At 49.1% G+C, this 18,378-nt stretch overlaps 1 protein-coding gene across 5 annotated transcripts in view; it reads right to left on the bottom strand.

Moving 5' to 3' along the window:
* RALY (RALY heterogeneous nuclear ribonucleoprotein) overlaps positions 1-18,378 on the bottom strand; it is a 136,152-nt gene that overhangs the window by 31,599 nt on the left and 86,175 nt on the right. The window contains exon 2 of one of the 5 annotated variants that reach the window (XM_059481018.1): positions 1,882-2,044. The exons of the other annotated variants lie outside the window; for them this stretch is intronic. The gene's annotated coding sequence lies outside the window, so the exon portion shown is untranslated. The remainder of the gene's footprint in view (positions 1-1,881; positions 2,045-18,378) is intronic. 5 annotated transcript variants of the gene reach the window in all.

Genomic DNA, 18,378 nt, shown 5'->3' with positions numbered 1-18,378 from the left:
CACCCAGGGATGGGGACTCCACCACCTCCCTGGGCAGCCATTCCAGAACTTTATCACCCTTTCTTTAAAAGCTTTTTCCCAATCTCCAGCCTGTATTTCCCTTGGTGCAGCCTGAGGCTGTGTGCTCTGGCTGTGTCAGTGCTGCTGCAGACAGAGCCCAGCCCCAGCTGAGCACAGGCACCTTTCAGGAGCTGTGAGAGTGATGGGGGCAGCCCTGAGTCTCCTTTTCTCCAGGCTGAGCACCCCCAGCTCCCTCAGGGCCTCCTCACAGGGTTTGTGCTCCCAGCCCCTCTCCAGCCTCGCTGCCCCCTCTGGATGTGCTCAGTGTCCCAAGGTCCTTCCCAAGCTGAGGGGCCAGAGCTGCACACAGCACTCAGGTGTGCCCTCACCTCCCAAGGCTGGGGTCACCCTTGAGCTGCTCCACTCCACCCCTTTGGAGACAGTTTTACCCCACAGAATCATGGAATAATTTGGGTTGGAGGGGGACCTTCAGAGATTGAGCTGTTCCACCCTCTTCCACACCTTCCCCTGTCCCAGGCTGCTCCAAGCCCTGTCCAACCCAGCCTTGAATACTCCAAGGGATGGGGCAGCCACCACCTCCATCTGCTTGACAAGGCTGGAATTTTGTCTTTGAAAGCATTTTCTCCATGAAAATATATTTTAAATTAGGGCACTTTTCTCCTAGAAGCCCTCCCTCCTTTGATTGCAGAATATGCAACAAGTGGAGTTTCCAGGAGTCTCTGCTTCCAATCATCTCAGAAATCTCTTGTGAACAGACCAACATTCTTTTTGACAGCAGCAAAATAAATTTTAAAGGTCAATTGAATCAGATAAGCCCAGTCTAGCAGCCCTTTCAGATGCAGAATTCCATGGACAACATTTAGGTTCTGTTCAAGAACAGAAACAGAATTCTTTGGAGGAAATAATCTTCAAAAGGAAAAAAAAAACAAAACAAAACAAAACAAAAAAAAACACCAAAAAGAGGAAGAAAATGAAAAGGAAACAGCAATTAAATAGAATGTCATCCATAATCCCACCAGTGCAAAACCTGATGATTACCTACCAGGTACTGGACAATGCTACATGCACTAATCTAATTAAAGGCCTTTTTTACAGGCAGCTGAAGCCAGCTCATTAGTGTGTTACTGAGATGCTCATTAATGGCTGGCCATGACTAATTTCTTGAGAATTATTCCTTAATTCTTTATCATTCCCAGCCTAACAGAAAAACAGAATGTTTCCATTCCCCCTCCCACTCACACAGGTTCTGATAATGTTCCTTAATGAACACCCCCCACCAGCCCAATTGTTGTTTTAACAGCAAATGATTGATTTATTTATGGGGAAAACCAAGTTTTTGGGAAGTTTCTCAGCTGGTAATGAACTGGCATTGCTGCTGCTGCTTTCAGCATCCCCTGCCCCCATCCATGAGCCCCCATCCTCCTCACGCTCACACAAACCCCTTTGGCCATGGCCAGGAGCTCTGCCAGGCTCCAGGGCTGGGCCACATCTCCCCTTCCCAGGCCAGGTTCCTGTGGGAAGGACACATGGATTTCTCACCACAGGGAAATGGTAACCTAGAAAATTGGGGCTCAGAAAAGCCCCCATTTCATGCTGCCAATTAATTTAATTTAACTCCTCCGGGGCCACCCAGCTGCCAAAGAGGAGCTGCTGGAGGTGGAGCTTCACTGATGGAATCCCCTTTTTGAGCTCCACCGGTGCCTTAAATCATTATGGTTGAAAAAGGCCTCCAGGATGATCCAAGTCCAACCATTAGGCTCATGTCCTAAGCAGAGGTGCTGCACTGTGCTGCCAGAGCTGCTGGAGCACCCCAGAGCTGCCCTTCCCAGCCAAACTGGCCCTGCTCACCCCCCAGGTCACCTCTGCCAAGCCAGGAGGGTGATGGCTGCTCCTTCTCAGTGACTGAGCACAATCATGGATTTCCTGTCCCAAAATCCTGAGCTGAGGACAGCAGGACAGTCCCCAGCCAGATCAAAGGGGTCCCAGAGCAGACTGAGCCTTCCAAATGCCTGTCCATGTTCTCCTGCAAAGAAAACCATTAAAAAAAGGTTTTCTTCCTGTGAAAAATGCATGTATTTTATGATTGGCTTTTCACAAATATTAAAATGATGTTATATGTGTTATGTTAGAAAGTTATGTTGTGTTAATTCTCTTAAGCAGTGTGTTAAATATAGTTCTGGTTATAAAAAATCTTAAAATAGAAACTATGCTGAGTAGGATACTTTTTTAAAAGAAAGGACTCACAGCAAGATAGCAGCCACAGGACACTTGAACCTTTCAGAGAAAAAGAATTTATTGCCCCATTATCAGAGGAAACGAACTTCTTCCCACCTCGAAGGCGCTGTCAGGATTCAGAGGAAGAAGTTGACACTGACCAGACAGAATCCTGTGTTTGAATGGAATTTATGCATCATGTATGAGGTGTATGAATATACAACAGGCTGTTGCTTTTAAGGGTTAATCCTCTGTTAATGTGGGTCCTTTTTCAGGCTCGTGCTGCCCAGAAAGAGGTACCTGGACTGTCCATAACTCTTTGTTTCTATTGTCTCATATTGTCCTAATTCAAATAGTCCAAATTATTATTACTCTAATTGTAATACTATTTTTATAACCATTTTATTACTATTAAACTTTTAAAATTTTAAAAACAAGCGACTGGAGTTTTTCACGCCTCCCACCCGCTGAAGGACCTCCTGTCAGGGGCACCCCCAAAGTCACACAGCTGCTCCCAGAGATTGGGTTTGTGGTGTCCCCCATGCAGGGAACGCTATGCTGGTGATGATGATGATGATGAGGAGTGTGGAGAGCTGGCTGGGGGAGCAGCTGGGGCTGCAGGACCCTGCTGGCTCTGCTCTGGGATGGAGGTGGCTCCTCACAGACCCCCCTGGTAAAGCCAAGGTGCCCAGGGCTTGTTCTTGTGTGGTGGATGATGAACCCCCAGGGAATCTGTGATTGACCCTCCTGGATTCTCAGGGTTTTGGTTGTTAATTGCTGCCCTGAGATGTGCAGGATGTCTCTGTTTCAGCCCACGCATCCAAAGAAAGAGTCAGAGCTCTTCACATTTCGGTCCTGAGGTTGTTTATTAATTCTTATCTATGAAATTTTCTTCCTGCCCAGCTGAGATCTGCTCAGCAAGGCAGCCACAGACACTCTGACCACTCCCGAGGTGGTGTTGTCCTTTTATACTACAAACAACATATAACATATTTACACTTAATTCCCAATACCTATCACCTATGTTAGACAGTGCACTTCTACTCTAAACCAATCCCAAAGTGCCAACATCACTGCAGAAAATGGAGAAGAAGAAGGAGAAAGGCTGGACACGCCCAAGTTCCTCCATCTTGTCCCCAAAACCCCCACACCAAAAATCCTAAAATCTACATTTTCACCCTGTGATCATTTTATTATTACACCATTCAAACCTGTGTGACTTTCAGGTCCTCATACAAAGCTGGTAACTTGCTCCAGGGGTCAAAGTCAAATCCCCAGGTGTTCTGGGCTGTGTGCCAGGGTCTCTGAGCCCCTGACGGGGTCGTCAGCAACTCTGGGCACCTGGAGGGATGTGCTGAGTTCTGACACTGGATGAACCCTGAGCAGCCAACCCAAGCTCATCTCCTCTGCTGAGTGCTCATCTGCAGGTGCTCAATGAGCTGCTGTGAGCTGTGCCCCTGTCCCTGCACACAAACACAGGACAGGGGTGAGGAGCCTCAGTAGCCTCACTGAGAACCTTCACAAGCTGAGGGTTTTGCCACGCTCCTTTCTCCTCTCTGAGTTAATTACCACTGATTGCCTTTCACAATTATGTCAGACACTTCCAATATGCAGAATGACATGAACAATTAAGACACAAATCTCTGTGGAGTGGCTGGGATGTGGTTCCCACTTCATTTCTGGTTGGATTTGCTGAGGTTTGGTTGTTAAAATGCCACCTCTGAGGCTCCACAGAGACTGGGGAGGCTCCTTCTCTCTAGGGAAAGCATCTCAGGTGGGACAGGGAGACCTGGGCTGCTCCAGGGGCCAACTACAGCCAGGCCTGTGGTGGGAGCTGTGGGAATCAGAGGGGTTTGGGAAAGCTGCACAAGGCAGGACTCAGAGACAGCAGAACTGTGATTAGAGCTAAGCAACAGCCATGAGATTGGTCAGCAGAAAAATGATGTAGGAAGTAGAAAAGGACAAATAGAACAATGATCTGTGTATTAATGCTTGTCTAGAATAACTGCCTAAGCTACAGAAAAGTTTATCTAGCAAGATATTAGGAAGTTCTAAGCTTAATAATGGAGCTCTGTGCATTGTGCTTTAAGGCTTCCAAGTAGGTACTATATTCGAAAGAAGCAAGCATTGTTTAACCAAAGGTACTTGTGCTTATAGTGGTTGGATAGAACTACTGTCAATGTGCTTTTGCTTTGTGTGATTGGTCAAAAAACTTATAAAGTGAGTTGTAACATTCAGTTCTTGGTCTGCTGCCTGGGATGTGAGCTGGTAGCATCTTCCCACTGTCATAACCACGGAATGAGACTGATGGTGGAAAATCAAACAGCTCAAGGCACATTCCAGCAGTCCTGTCCTGTTTGTGATTTGTACAGAGCCCCCAGCTTGTGATAAAAGCCACTCCTCCTCCTCCTGGTGAAAAATAAACCCTGCTCCCATCCACTGCCCTTGGCCTCTCCAGCTGTCCATGGATGCCAGGACTAAAGCCAGGCCTGGCTGTGCAGAGGGAGCTGTGCTCCCCTGGGGCATGATGGCCAAAGCTGAGATAGAGCCCATCATCTGCTGCTCTCCTGCTCCACCAGTGCCAGGGTGATGGGTCAGGCTGGGAGGGCTCCTGGGACTCTCTGCTGATGCTGCTTTCAGCCCTTCCTGGGGACAGCATTCAGCTCCCACAGAAGGGGCTGAACACACAGACCCCCTTTTAATAAAACAGCAAGATTAGTAGCCCATCATTGTTTGTTGATTATGGTCATTCTTTTCTGTAAATGAAGTTTAAAAGTCATCAACAGATTTGTCAGCTGTGACTTATGAGCCCTCCCTGGTGCAGGGGAGTGAAGCAGTGACAAATCCCTTCCACCAGCACCGCATCTGTTATGTGTGAGGAGTCCCAATTACCAGGGACCCCTGGAATCCATAAACAAAGAGCTACAGAAATGTCCTCACAGCTGCTGGATCATTCCTCAGAGCTGGCAGGGCCCTGCCAGGCTCAGGCACCAGGCCCATGGGGCTTTCTTAGTGCTAGCCAAGCCCTGGGCCCAGCTTTGGAGGTGATGGAGCTTGTCCCAGGCAGGAGCTGAGGGCTGGGGCCCTGGGACATCCCCATGCAGGGAACTGCTCCTGATGGTGACTGACACCGGCCGGGGGTTATTTACAGAGCACGAACGAGATGGTGCTGCTGTGGAACGTGCCTTGAGCTGTTTGATTTTCCACCATCAGTCTCATTACATGGTTATGACAATGGGAAGATGCCACCAGCTCACAATCCATGCAGCAGGCCAAAAAACTTAATGTTACAACTCACTTTATAAGCTTCTTAACCAATCACACAAAGCAAAAGCACATTGACAGTAGTTCTATCCAACCCCTATAAGCACATGTACCTTTGGTTAAAACAATGCCTGCTTATTTCAAATACAATACCTGCTTGTGAGCCTTAAAGCACAATGCATAGAGCTCCATTATTAAGCTTCAAACTTCCTAATATCTTGCTAGATAAACTTTTCAGTAGCTTAGAGAGCTATTCAGAAAATGTTAATACACAAGCTATTGTTCTATTTGCCTTTGCTTTTTCTACAGTTTAAATAATTTTTCCGCTGACCAATCTCATGGCTGCTGCTTTAGCTCTACTCACAGTTCTGCTGTTATCTGAGGCCTGCATCTTGCAGCTTTCCCAAACCCTCTGATTTTGTGGATTCCCACAGTGATGATGATGAGGAGGAGTGTGGAGAGCTGGCTGGGGGAGCAGCTGGTGCTGCACCCAGTGCTGGGGCTGTGGGACCCTGCTGGGCTCTGGGATGGAGGTGGCTCCTCACAGATCCCCCTGTTAAAGCCAAAATTCCATGGCAGGCTCTGTGGGGAGCCTGACACTCCTCACCCACACAGGATGCTTGTCATTCTGATTTTTTAATATTTTCTAAGCCTTCTGATGTTTACATTCTCCTAACAAACTTTCTCACACACTTCATGTAAATAAGTTATTGGTTTGCATTCTTTTCTGGAGGAGGAGAAATTTGATGGACTGTTGGTTTGTCCAGTGTCATTGGAGAGTGTGACGAGCACTTTCACCCTCCAATCCACTGTCAGTTCTGGAAATCTGTAAATGTTGGAATAAGAAATTAAACTTCCCCTTTTTTACCTTGAGAACAGCAGTGTGTGTGTGTTGTGTTATTTTGTGTCCTATAATGACAGATGCTCAAATCTTCCCCACAGCAGGCAGGCCCCCCTCCTGCTCCCACTCACGTCAGGCCCACACAGAGGGGCTGTGCCCCTGAGTCCTGGCAGGGAGGCAGAAGCTCTCCAGGTCTCTGCAGATCCATTCTCTAACCCAGCCCAGTGTGGGGTTCCACACAGAGCTGGAGCCTCCCAGTCCCTCCCAGTGCCCTGGGGCAGGCATCACATCACATCTCCAACTGCCTGGGACACTGGAGAGCTTCTTGTTAACACAGGAGCTTATCAAATCAATTAGATCACATTAAATGGCAATTTGGGGCTCATCACACCCAGCCTCCTCTGGGAGAGGCCTCTGGACATCTCCTGTGTTTGGCCTGCTGGAAGGAGCACTCACAATGGCAAACCTTGCTTTTCCAGGCACAAAAACCTGTCCCTGAAACCTCTGAGACAATCTTCCCTCCACAATCTACTCTGCCAGAGCCCCCTGAGTGTCCTGGGGGAGGCACAGGGAGCAGGGATGTGGCCCTGCAGCTGTGGGGCTGCAGCACAGCAGTGCCAGCAGCTCTGCCCTGCACTGGCAGCGGCCAAACCCAGCCCTGGCTGTGGCAGCAGCAGAGATGGCAAAGAGCAGCCCTGGGCTGCCCTGTGTGCGTGCCTGACATCCTCATGCCCAAAAACTCATCACCCTTCTTTCACCCTCACAGGCAAGCAGGCAGGAATTCATGTGAAAAATGTGTATTTTATCATTGGCTTTTTGCAAATACTAAAATGAATATTATATGTGTTATGTAAGAAAGTTATAAATTTAATTTTTTTAATGTTTTAATTTTCTTAAGTAGTGTGTTAAATATAGTTTTACATTATATCATAAGGTTAAAATAGAAACTATGCTATGTAGGGTACTTTTTTTAAAAGAAGGGACTCACAGCAAGACAGCAGCCACAGGACACCTGAATCTTTCAGAGAAAAAGAATTTATTGCTCCATTATCAGAAGGAAGGAACTTCTTCCTGCCTTGCTCAGCCAGAAGACACGGTTTAGGATTCAGAGGAAGAAGTTGACACTGACCAGACAGAATCCTGTGTTTGAATGGAATTTATGCATCATGTATGAGGTGTATGAATATGCAATAGGCTGTTGCTTTTAAGGGTTAATCCTCTGTTAACGGGGGTCCTTTTTCAGGCTTATTTTGCCCAGAAAGAGATACCTGGACCATCCATAACTCTCTGTTTCTAGTCTCATATTGTCCTAATTCAAATTATCCAAATTATTACTACTCTAATTATATTGCAATTTTTACAATCATTTTATTATCATTAAACTTTTAAAAAATTTAAAAAACAAGTGACTGGCGTTTTCCACAATCCTGTTACCCTATTTTCCCTATTTAACCCAGGCAAAACTGACATTTACCAGCAAACCTGGCTGCCTGGGGCTGTGCCTTTTCCCCCTGATGCCAGAGCCCAGCCTGACCCCAGCTCTGTTTGCTCTCCTGGCTGTGCAGGGATCCTTGGCTGTCACCAGGAGCTGTGAGCACAAACAGATCTGTCTGCACACGGCTGCTCACAATTATTCATTGTAACAGTAGCAGTGGCTGGGAAAGCAGCAGCAGCAGCAGAATGATTTAATTTTTATAACCTTGAGTGCCCCCTGCCCTGCTTGGATGAGTTTCCTCTGTTATTTCCATCCCCCAGGGATGCAGACCCCACACTGCTCCTGAGCCTTTCCCTCCATGCTGAAGGCTCAGCCTCAGCTCTCACATACCCAGGGCTTGTTCCTGTGTGATGGATGATGAACCCCAGGGAATCTGTGATTGACCCTCCTGGATGAACCCTGAGCAGCCAAGCCAAGCTCATCTCCTCTGCTGAGTGCTCATTGAGCTCTGTGAGCTGTGCCCCTGCACACAAACACAGCCCAGCCCTGATGAGCTGGAGCTGATGAAGTTGAATGGGGAATTCAAACTGGTTTATGGAATTCTGTGGGTCACTGCAGTGGGATTTCAGCCTTTCCCTCATCCCCCACTTAGCCAGGGTGCTGCTGTGCACAGAGTCACCCCCTGTGCACCACAGCCAGGACAGACAGCCACGAATCCTGGGACACTTCTGGTCATGGGAAAAGCAGGAGGTTTTGTAATTTATAATTTCTGGATTTTTATCTATTTTATATTTTTATCTATTTTATACAAGAGTCTGAGCCATGCCAACACCTCTGTGCCACACGTGCTTAGGACCCCATTACTGCACACTCCCAGCACTAGAAACAGAAAAAGGAAGAAAATTTCATTCTGAAGGGTTTTCCTAACCCCCCTCCATCCACAGGTTTTATAATTCATAATTTAGGTATTTCTATTTTATACAAGAGTCTGAGCCATGCCAACACCTCTGGCACTCTGCTGATGGTGCTGTGCCACACGTGTTTAGGACCCCATTACTGCACATTCCCAGCACTAGAAACAGAAAAATTAAGAAAATTCCATGTTGAAGGGTTTTCCTCGCCCCCCTCCATCCACATGGCTTTTGTTTTGTTTAACCAGTGACAGACAGCTGCTGGGTTCTTGGCAGGTGGGGTCTGCAATGGCAGCTCCTGGCACCCATTTCAGGCTGCACTGGGAGCCCACTGGTGAGCAGCACTTTCTGCTGGCACCAGGGGAATTTGTGAAACTCACTTTGATTTTGTCAAACACGGCTCCCACCATGCCTCTGCAGTGGAGAACAGCAAATGGACCCCAAACACTGCAGAATCTCAGGATTATTTGGGTTGGAATATCCTCTAAGATCATGGTGTCCAGCTGTAATCCCAGCACTGCCAAACTCACTCCTGCCCCATGTCCCTCAGACACGGCAGGAATAAAGAGAAAAGAGTGTTTATTTTAAAAATGCTCTCTTTTCTGTTGTTGTTAAAAACAAAACTACTTAAGAGGGTGAGAGAAGAACTCCTAAAGCTGTGTTTGTGTCCCTGCCCAGAGGACCCCTCACTCCTGAGCAGAGATGAGGACACATTCGGCAGTCACCTCCTCCAGAGGGATTCAATTCCTTTCTCTGCGGCTCCCACAGAGCCTGGCTGCCAGTTCAGGAGCACATTTCAGACTGGGAGGGCTCTGCATGAAGAACATTCATACAAGGAGATGAAAACCTCCCCCTCTGGAGCACCCATGGGAACAAACACCTCACATGGGAAAAATTCTCTTCCTTTCACTCTGGTCTTTAACCTCCCCATAGGGCCACAGTCCTCTGAGCTGCTTTCTGGGTTCAAGATGAAGCCGTGAAGGTTTGTTCAGAGCTGTGAATCACCTGAAAAACAGCCTGGAAATGCCAATGCTGGCAGTGATATCTGCTGCAGATAAGGTCTGTAGGGTCATTAGTGCCAATCACCCCCCAATACACATCTTGTTTTACAGCCAGATCCCAAGCTGGGTTTATAGAGATAAAGAGGTATTGATAAACTGAGACTCCTTAAAGATGTTTGACCTGGGACACGTTTTCACTCGGAGATCTGAACGTTTACTCTGAGAGCTGGCTGAGGCTGCAGGTGCTGTAAGGGGGCCATGACAACACCCAGTAGCTGAGGATGAGCCCAAATTCAGATTATAAACCAGGAACAAACACCAAACGCTGGGGGTAATCAGCCTGAGAGGCTCCTTGCTCTGACAGATCCTCTGCTGCTTTTAAAGCAAGGCAGATAATCCTCCTAAAAAACCTGCTACCTCTCATGTGCTCCTTTAATATGGAATTCAGGGCAGTCCTGGGGCCTGATTTATACAGGTGGTCAGGGATAATTTGACTTAATAAATTTATTCATCAATTTATCATACACATGCCAGCTCATGCACATGGTGCTGTCTCTCTCCAGTTTCACATCCAGAGGGGTTCTCCCTTTGTGAGCACCAGCACATCCTGCAGAAGCAGGGACTCCAGTTGCCTTGCTAAAGCTTGAGGTAGTTCTAACTCTTCATCTAAAATACCTAAGAATGAGCCTTTGGCTGTTAAACTACAGGTTCCCCCTTTTAAAGGATGCTCAGGACCTACTTCAATTCTCTTTGGAAGGGTGCCCAGAGCAGCTGTGGCTGCCCCTGGATCCCTGGCAGTGCCCAAGGCCAGGCTGGACAGGGCTGGGAGCACCTGGGACAGTGGAAGGTGTCCCTGCCATGGCAGGGGTGGGATGAGATGATCTTTAAGGTCCCTTTCAACCCAACCCATTCCATAATTTTAGTAATCTAATGCTGTGAAACCAAAGGACTGAGTGGAATTCTGCAGAAGCTCCATGGATGACACAATTCATGCCATCATCACATTTCATTTCTACTCTTCAGAAACAGTATTCCTTGTGGAAATTGCACCATTCACTCAGTTTAAACCATCAGCTCCAGCCTCTGGGAAATGCAGTGGAGCTCAGTGACGAGGAGGTGGGCAAATACAAGCATTAAATAGGTGCAGGTGGAAAAACCTCAGCCAAGCTCAGATGTGGCCACCTGGAAGCTCTGCACAGGTTGTGCCCTGAGCTCCCCATGAGGAGTTTGTGCAGTGCCAAGGGCAGCTCAGCAGCAGAGTCCTGTCCTGGGCTGGTGCCACACAGCCAGAGAGGGGCAGAACGTGGTGGAGAGGGGTAAAACTCCCAAAGGTGGGAGAGGAAAAGGGTTTAGAAAGAGACCCCTTTCTTCTTAATCAGCTTTCAGTGTATTAAATCGTCACCCCACCCTTTGGGCAGTGCCCCCCTCCTGCAGTCAGGGAGGTGCCAGGCAGAGCAGGAGGGCATTACACTGGAATTTGGGGAGATTTCCACACCTTTACAAAGCTCCCTGCTGCCTGCAGCCTCCTGACTAGAGAGATTAAAGGGATTAGAAGCTTATCAATGATGAGGCAGGGAAGTGAGGGGCTTTAGGAAATACCGAGGTCTTAATTTACAAGGAATGTTTAAAAATGGAGTGAGGATTTTCTCCCACAGGAGGGTTTCATTGTGAGGGAAGGTTATTTGACCAGTAAAATGCTTGGCCCATCCCACGTGGGAATCCCAATGTATATTTTACACAGCACAGACAAAAAGCATCTCTGCTTTACAAGAGAGGTGAGCAGAGAGAAGGGCAGGAGGGCAGAGGACATGGGTTCATGACCACAATGAATAAAGCACTGCTGGAGCAGAGCTGGGAACACATTTCCACATGAGTAGTTCATTGACTAAAAACTCTATTTTGGGGTGGGCTGAGCACTACTCCCAGAGCATGCTGGTGGAGCACTTGCAGGATATTTTGTTTTCACAGACACGTGGGCAGTGTTTTAGTTCAGCACTGCTGGGCAGCAGCACCTGCTGGGCTCTCTCCTTGCTTTCACCTCCAGCCCTGCCCTGGAAGGGCTCTGCTGTTCCCACAGCTTGGGCCAATTCAGCATCCAGCCCTGCTTAAACCAAAACTTGACAGAGTCTGTAAGAAGGAAGGTTTGGAAAGAGCTCTTGGAGGCTTTCCAAAGAGGGGTTTACAGAATATGTTCTTCCCTCTACATTCTCCCCAGGCAGAGAGAAGGGCAGTGCAGGGCAGGGTGGGTGTGCTGCAGAGGCTGCAGGGTCCTGGATTTGGCCAACAGCTCCCAGACACTTGGATAAAAAGGGCTGCTCCACACTCCCCAGGCCTGTTTCTGCAGGTATTTCCTTGGCCATGAATGCAATTCCTGCAGAAATAATTCCCAGGGTAGGTTCCTTTCTGTGCTGGCCCTTTCAAGAGTTTTTTCTCCATCCTTAGTCCCTGCTGATGTGTGTATCCAGGTAATTCTGTAACACCAGGAACCCAGGCAGTGTGTGCCTGCAGTGAAAGCTTCATTTTCACAGAATACAGAATGTCCTGGGCTGGGAGGGACCCCCAGGATCAGCCAGGGCAGCCCCAGCCCTGCACAGACACCCCAACAGCCCCACCCTGGGCATCCCTGGCAGCTCCTGGAGCTCTGGCAGCCTCGGGGCCGTGCCCATTCCCTGGGGAGCCTGGGCAGTGCCAGCACCCTCTGGGGAAGAGCCTTTCCCTGGTATCCAGCCTGACCCTGCCTGGCACAGCTCCAGCCATGCCCTGTCCCTGTCCCAGAGATTGGAGCTGCCCCTCAGACTCTGCTGCTCCAGGCTGCACAAACTGAGTGTCCTTACCCTCCTATGCCCTTCCAGGCCTTTAACAATCTTTGTGCCTTTTAGAGACCATCTCCAAATGCCCACCATGACTGTGCACAGCTGCACCACATCCAGAAACCTCTGAGAGCCCAGCATGGGAAGGACTCACAGTGAGAGCCACCCCTGTGTGCAGCTCTGCTGGGACAGTCTGGAGAGGTCCCTGCCCCTGGAGGCATCTGCTCTGCTTGCACTTCCCTTATCACAGCATTCCAGAGTGGGTTGGGTTGGAAAGACCCTAGAACTCATCCCATCTCACCCCTGCCATGGCAGGGACACCTTCCACTGTCCCAGGTGTTCCCAGCACTGTCCAGCCTGGCCTTGGGCACTGCCAGGGATCCAGGGGCAGCCACAGCTGCTCTGGGCACCCTGAGCCAGGTCCTGCTCACCCTCACAGGGTCACTTATGCCAGGGGCTCCTCTGCCCAGAGTCCCAAGAGTCCCAGGAGGAGTAATGGCCTCACAAGAAGCCATTTGGGATGATTTTTGATGTATCTTATCTCTCACAGAGCAGAGCTGGAGTCACACATTATTCTGGAGTCACACATTACTCTGGAGTCACACATTATTTCTGCTCATAAAATCCAGCCCAAGTCCAGACACCTCAGTGCAGAGCAGGGAGTAAACATGGCATCTGAAGGGAAGGAGAAAGTGAGAAGGGTTTTTTGGGTCTCTATAACTAACCTTGTGACACTTGTGCATGGCTGACAGTCTGAGAGGGTAAATTCCGACACACATTTTGATGTAGTTCAGCCTCCCCTGCAATGCATAAACCATAACAAAAGCAGGGCCATGCCAGAGGCTATGAACTGGAGGATTAAACCTCTTAACCTGCTTATACTTCAAAACCCCTGTGCAAAGTTTAATTAAGGCAGATCAGGACTCTCAATGGAATTCAGTAATTTCTGGTGGTGCCTCAATTAAATCCCCAAATCCCACCCATGAAGGTGAGAAGGGGGGAAGCAAAAATGCCCCACTGGGGTTTCCAGGTCCCAACAGTCTGACAATGATCCCAAGGTCTGTGGAGCCAGTTTGTCCCACAGATCCCTTGCTGTGCCTTGCAGACAACGGCTGTATTTCCCGATCTGCTCCATGGTTCACTCCTGCAGAAAAATCAATGATCACTGTAATCACAGCTCAGAGTGCTCCTGATATGGTTCTCCTTCATTCCCTCATTTTGGAGGTGGACCTGACTGCTTTCTATAATTTGCTCCCGATTTATTTTTGGGGCTGTCACCAATTCATCAGCCTCAGTGTGGCCAGCAGGACCAGGGCACTGCTCACCTCTGCTCAGATCCTGGGATCAGTTTTGGGCCCCTCATGACAAAGACACTGAGGGGCTGGAGTGTCCAGGGAAGGGAAGGGAGCTGGGGAAGGGTCTGGAGCCCCAGGAGAGGCTGAGGGAGCTGGGAAGGGGCTCAGCCTGGAGAAAAGGAGGCTCAGGGGGACCTTGTGGCTCTGCACAGCTCCTGACAGGAGGGGACAGCCGGGGGGACTCCAGGGACAGGAGGAGAGGGAACGGCCTCAGGCTGGACCAGCGAAAATTTCAGTGTGAGATTAGGGAAAATTTCATCACTGAAAGAGTGGTCAAGCACTGGTCAAGCACTGGACAGGCTGCCAGGGCTGTGGTGGAGTCCCCATCCCTGGAGGCGCTCAGAAGCCCTGTGGATTTGGCACTTGGGGATGTGGGTCTGTGCAGGCCTCGGCAGGGCTGGGGCACGGCTGGACTCCCTGCTCTCAGAGGGCTTTTCCAAACTAAATGGCTTGAAAAGCCAAACTGGCTGTCTCACAGGATCTGCTGGTGGCCCTGGGGCCCATGGGGGTGGCTTTGGTAGCTTTTGTGCCTCTCTGCCCCCTGTGTGCCCACGGATCCCACCTGGAGCCAGCAGGGCTCAGCCTCCCCCAGCCTGAGCACAGAAAATCTGGTGATTCAGAGAGGAGGCTCCAGTAACCACAACTTGAGAGAGCTCTTCCCAAGGCTGCCAGGCTCTGGGGGATTGCAGAGCAGGGTGCAGGGGGTGTGTCGCAGACATCTTTTTATGAAAAATCCTTCCCTTAGGATTTTTCCTCCAGAGAAGCTGACAGGCCTCAGGAACAAAATGTAAACAATGGTTATCTGCTGCTGTGGAATGCAACAGGTGCATCTGTGATTGGTCTCATGCAGTTGTTTCTAATTAATGGCCAATCACTTCCCAGCTGGCTCGGACTCTCTGTCAGAGACAAACCTCTGTTATCATTCCCTTCTATTCTTAGCTAGCCTGATGAAACCTCTTCCTCTATTCTTTTAGTAGTTTTAATGTAATATATATAATAAAATAATAAATCAGCCTTCTGAAACATGGAGTCAGATCCTCATCTCTCCCCTCATCCAAGAACCCCTGAACACCATCACAGGGGTGTTTCTTGTGGAGCAGAGCAGGGAAGGCAGTGAGTGCAGGCACCACGATCCATCAGCGGGGCAGAGCCAGACAACTGATCTGTGTGCTGCAATTCCACTTCCAGCCAAGAAAAATGAGCCATCAGCACAGGAATTATGTGTGGCAGGGAAGGACAAACTGCTCTAATCAAATCACCAGTGCTTCAGATAACTCCTGGAAGAACCCTGGCACCCAGGTCCATTTGGAGGGAGATATTGGGCTGTGAGGATGCTCCTGGCAGGACAACGAGGCACAGACACTGCACAGCCTCCCCCCATCCAGGATGGATAAATAAACACTCAGGAAGCAATGCAATGCTCTTCCAGAATACAGATCCCCGGTGCTAAGATTTCCTGGCTCCCTGCTACACAGCCAAGGTGTTTTGATTTAAGCCAAAACATAAATAAAGAACTTCCCGACTGCATGGTGAGGTGAGGCAGAGGAGGATGGTGGGGAGGAAATATGGAAGCAGTGAAAGCTAAAGCTAATCATGAGACTGACTGGCTCCTGAAGGCAAGGCTTTCATCTGGGTCTCGCTCTGTTATTTTCCTCAAGAGAAGTGTGAACCTCAGGGTCAACACCTTGAAGCTCCTTTCAAGTTTGCTGATCTGAGCAGCAGTGAACTTCCTTCTGCCCCTGTGCTGGCACAGAGCAAAGCCCAGACCCTGAGAGGGTTTTTAATTCCAAATCCTGGGGTCCTCACCACAAGAGGGATGTGGAGTTACTGGAGAGAGTCCAGAGGAGACTACAGACATGCTCTGAGGGCTGGAGCCCCTCTGCTGGGACAGCTGGAGGTGCTTACTTGGAGGGGAGAAGGCTCCATAGACACCTCAGAGCCCCAAGGAATAAACAAATTCCCTCACTTAGGGACAAACAGGACTACCCTGAAGCCCTGAGCAAGCACCCCTCAGTTCCAGACATCTTTTATGAAAAATCCTTCCCTTAGGATTTTTCGTCCTGAGAAGCTGACAGGCCTCAGGAACAAAATGTAAACAATGGTTATCTGCTGCTGTGGAATGCAAGAGGTGCATCTGTGATTGGTCTAATTAATGGCAATCACAGCCCAGCTGGCTTGCACAGAGAGCTGAGCCACAAACCTTTGTTATTATTCTATTCTATTCTTAGCTACCCTTCTGATGAAATCCTTTCTTCTATTCTTTTAGTATAGTTTTAATGTAATATATACCATAAAATAATAAATCAAGCCTTCTGAGTCAGATCCTCATCTCTTCCCTCATCCTGGGACCTCTGTGAGCACCCTCACACCCCTCCATTAGCCCTCATGTGGCTGCAGGTGCTGCCCGGAGGAGGAGGAAGGCCCTGCTGTGCCCAGCAGGTTTGGAAGGCACTGCCTTCCCCAGGCAGGCAGCACTGGCTCTGCTCACAGCTCCCCTGCTCTGTGATCTATGACACCTGGGAACTCTCATACATCCACTGGGCAGGCTCATTTATACAGGGCTTGAGAAATAGATGGTGTATGAAGTGCAATTTGGTGCTGTAGCAGAGCTCTGTCCCCCTTGGGGTGTCAGGGCATTTGATTAAAGCCCTTTTATGGGAAATCAATATTTTCCTCATTATAACTTTCATTCTCAGGCCTAAAAACTACTGAGATGGACTTGTAAGATGCTGCACTACATGCATGCACACACGGCTCTATTCATTAGGGGACTAATCCCACAGCATTTATTTTTCTTTCATAAGCTCTGACAGAGGTAAATAAGCAGTGAGGGGATCTCTCTCTGATGGGTCAGACACCACCTGCAGCAGGCATGCACTGTTTAGCACTGGATTAAAGGATCCTGCTTCCAAAAACTGGCTCAGATCTCCCCAAGATCCCAGCCAGAATCTTGGATAAAACTCTTCCAATGCCAAAACAGCCTAAAGGCTTGAGTTCCACTCAAGGGCTGAGGCTGAGCCTCCTCTGCTCTTGTGAGACTCTACTGTCCAGAGGAAGCCATGGAGATGCTCGAAGGGCTGGAGCCCCTCTGCTCTGAGCCAGGCTGGGAGAGCCAGGGGGGCTCACTGGAGAGGAGAAGGAGCCAGGGAGAGCTCAGAGCCCTGGAGGTGAGGAACTTTTTACCCAGGCAGAGTGACAGGGCACAGGGGAACAGCTTTGAACTGAAGGAACAGATTTAGCTGAAGGGTTTGATGTCCCTGTGAGGGTGGGCAGGCCCTGGCACAGGGTGCCCAGAACAGCTGTGGCTGCCCCTGGATCCCTGGCAGTGCCCAAGGCCAGGCTGGACAGGGCTGGGAGCACCTGGGACAGTGGAAGGTGTCCCTGCCATGGCAGGGGGGGTTGGGATGGGCTTTGAGGTCCCTTCCAAGCCAACCCACTCTGGGATTCCATGTTATGATTCCTGCTCAGTGGAATGAAATGAATAAAGCACTGAATTGGGATCCATGTGACACAAACTTCACTCAGGTTCTGCCTCTGTCCCCCTCAGGAGCTCTGTGCTCTGCTTTTCCCTTCAGTACCCCAGGCTGAGGTCACTGTCTCAGTGAGGTGATACCTGCACACAGACGTCCGTTAGGGGCTGGAAAAGAAGCGGGATCAAGGCTGGAATTTTGGCACAGAGCCTGTGGCTCTCCCCATGGGTGGTTCCAGAATAAGGGATGTGAGGCCAAGATGCAAATGAGGAATAAAGAGAGGATGGGTCCTCTGTCAGTGTCCCCAGCCCAGAGCTGTGCTTCTGATTCCACTCTTCTCTTGGGCACCTCCACTATGGACTCACTTGGTCCTGGAAAGATCAGGATGAACTTCATCACCTTCTGCTGAAAGCAGTTCAGCCACTCCACCCAGCCAGTGTGACAAAGAACAAACTTCTCAACAAGATCAAAAGAACAAAGTGACTGTGATGGCAGAATGAAGGGACAAAGTCACAGCATCAGCTGCTGAGAGAAATGTTTCTGTTTGTTAGGTTTTTTTCATTCAAAATACAAAATTTCATTAACATCTGAAAGGATTGAATATTTCTGCTTGCTCCCTGGAGGTTAGGAAGTGGGAAGGAAAAGTTTGCAAACATTTTCCAACTCTCCCACTGTTTATTCTTGGAAAAATGTCAGATGTTCAAAATATATCTGAGGGTTTTGTGCCCAGGCACACATGGATAATGATGCTGCTTTGCAGTGGGATCAGTGTGTATGAGAAATGCCTCCATTTAGAGGAAATATAACTGGGATGGGGTTTTATCCAGGATGAATGGGATCAGACAAAAGGGAGTTTTGAAAGGGACCCAGCTGGTTTGGTGGGGCCAATCTTCCTCTGGGTGAAAGCTGGCAGCGTGCAGATGGGGATGTGCTGCTGGGAACAGCCAGCACCAGCCTGAGTCTGATCCAGGGCTCATCTGTGCCCTGTTACCTTCCCCAGCTCCACTACTCAGCCAGACACACTCTCACAAAAACCCAAAATAAATTCATTTGTCT

The sequence above is a fragment of the Ammospiza nelsoni genome, chromosome 12, assembly GCF_027579445.1.
Source record: "Ammospiza nelsoni isolate bAmmNel1 chromosome 12, bAmmNel1.pri, whole genome shotgun sequence".
Taxonomy (NCBI): domain Eukaryota; kingdom Metazoa; phylum Chordata; class Aves; order Passeriformes; family Passerellidae; genus Ammospiza; species Ammospiza nelsoni.
The sequence above is the reverse complement of the archived record's forward strand: the minus strand, read 5'-3'. Positions and strand labels throughout refer to the sequence as shown.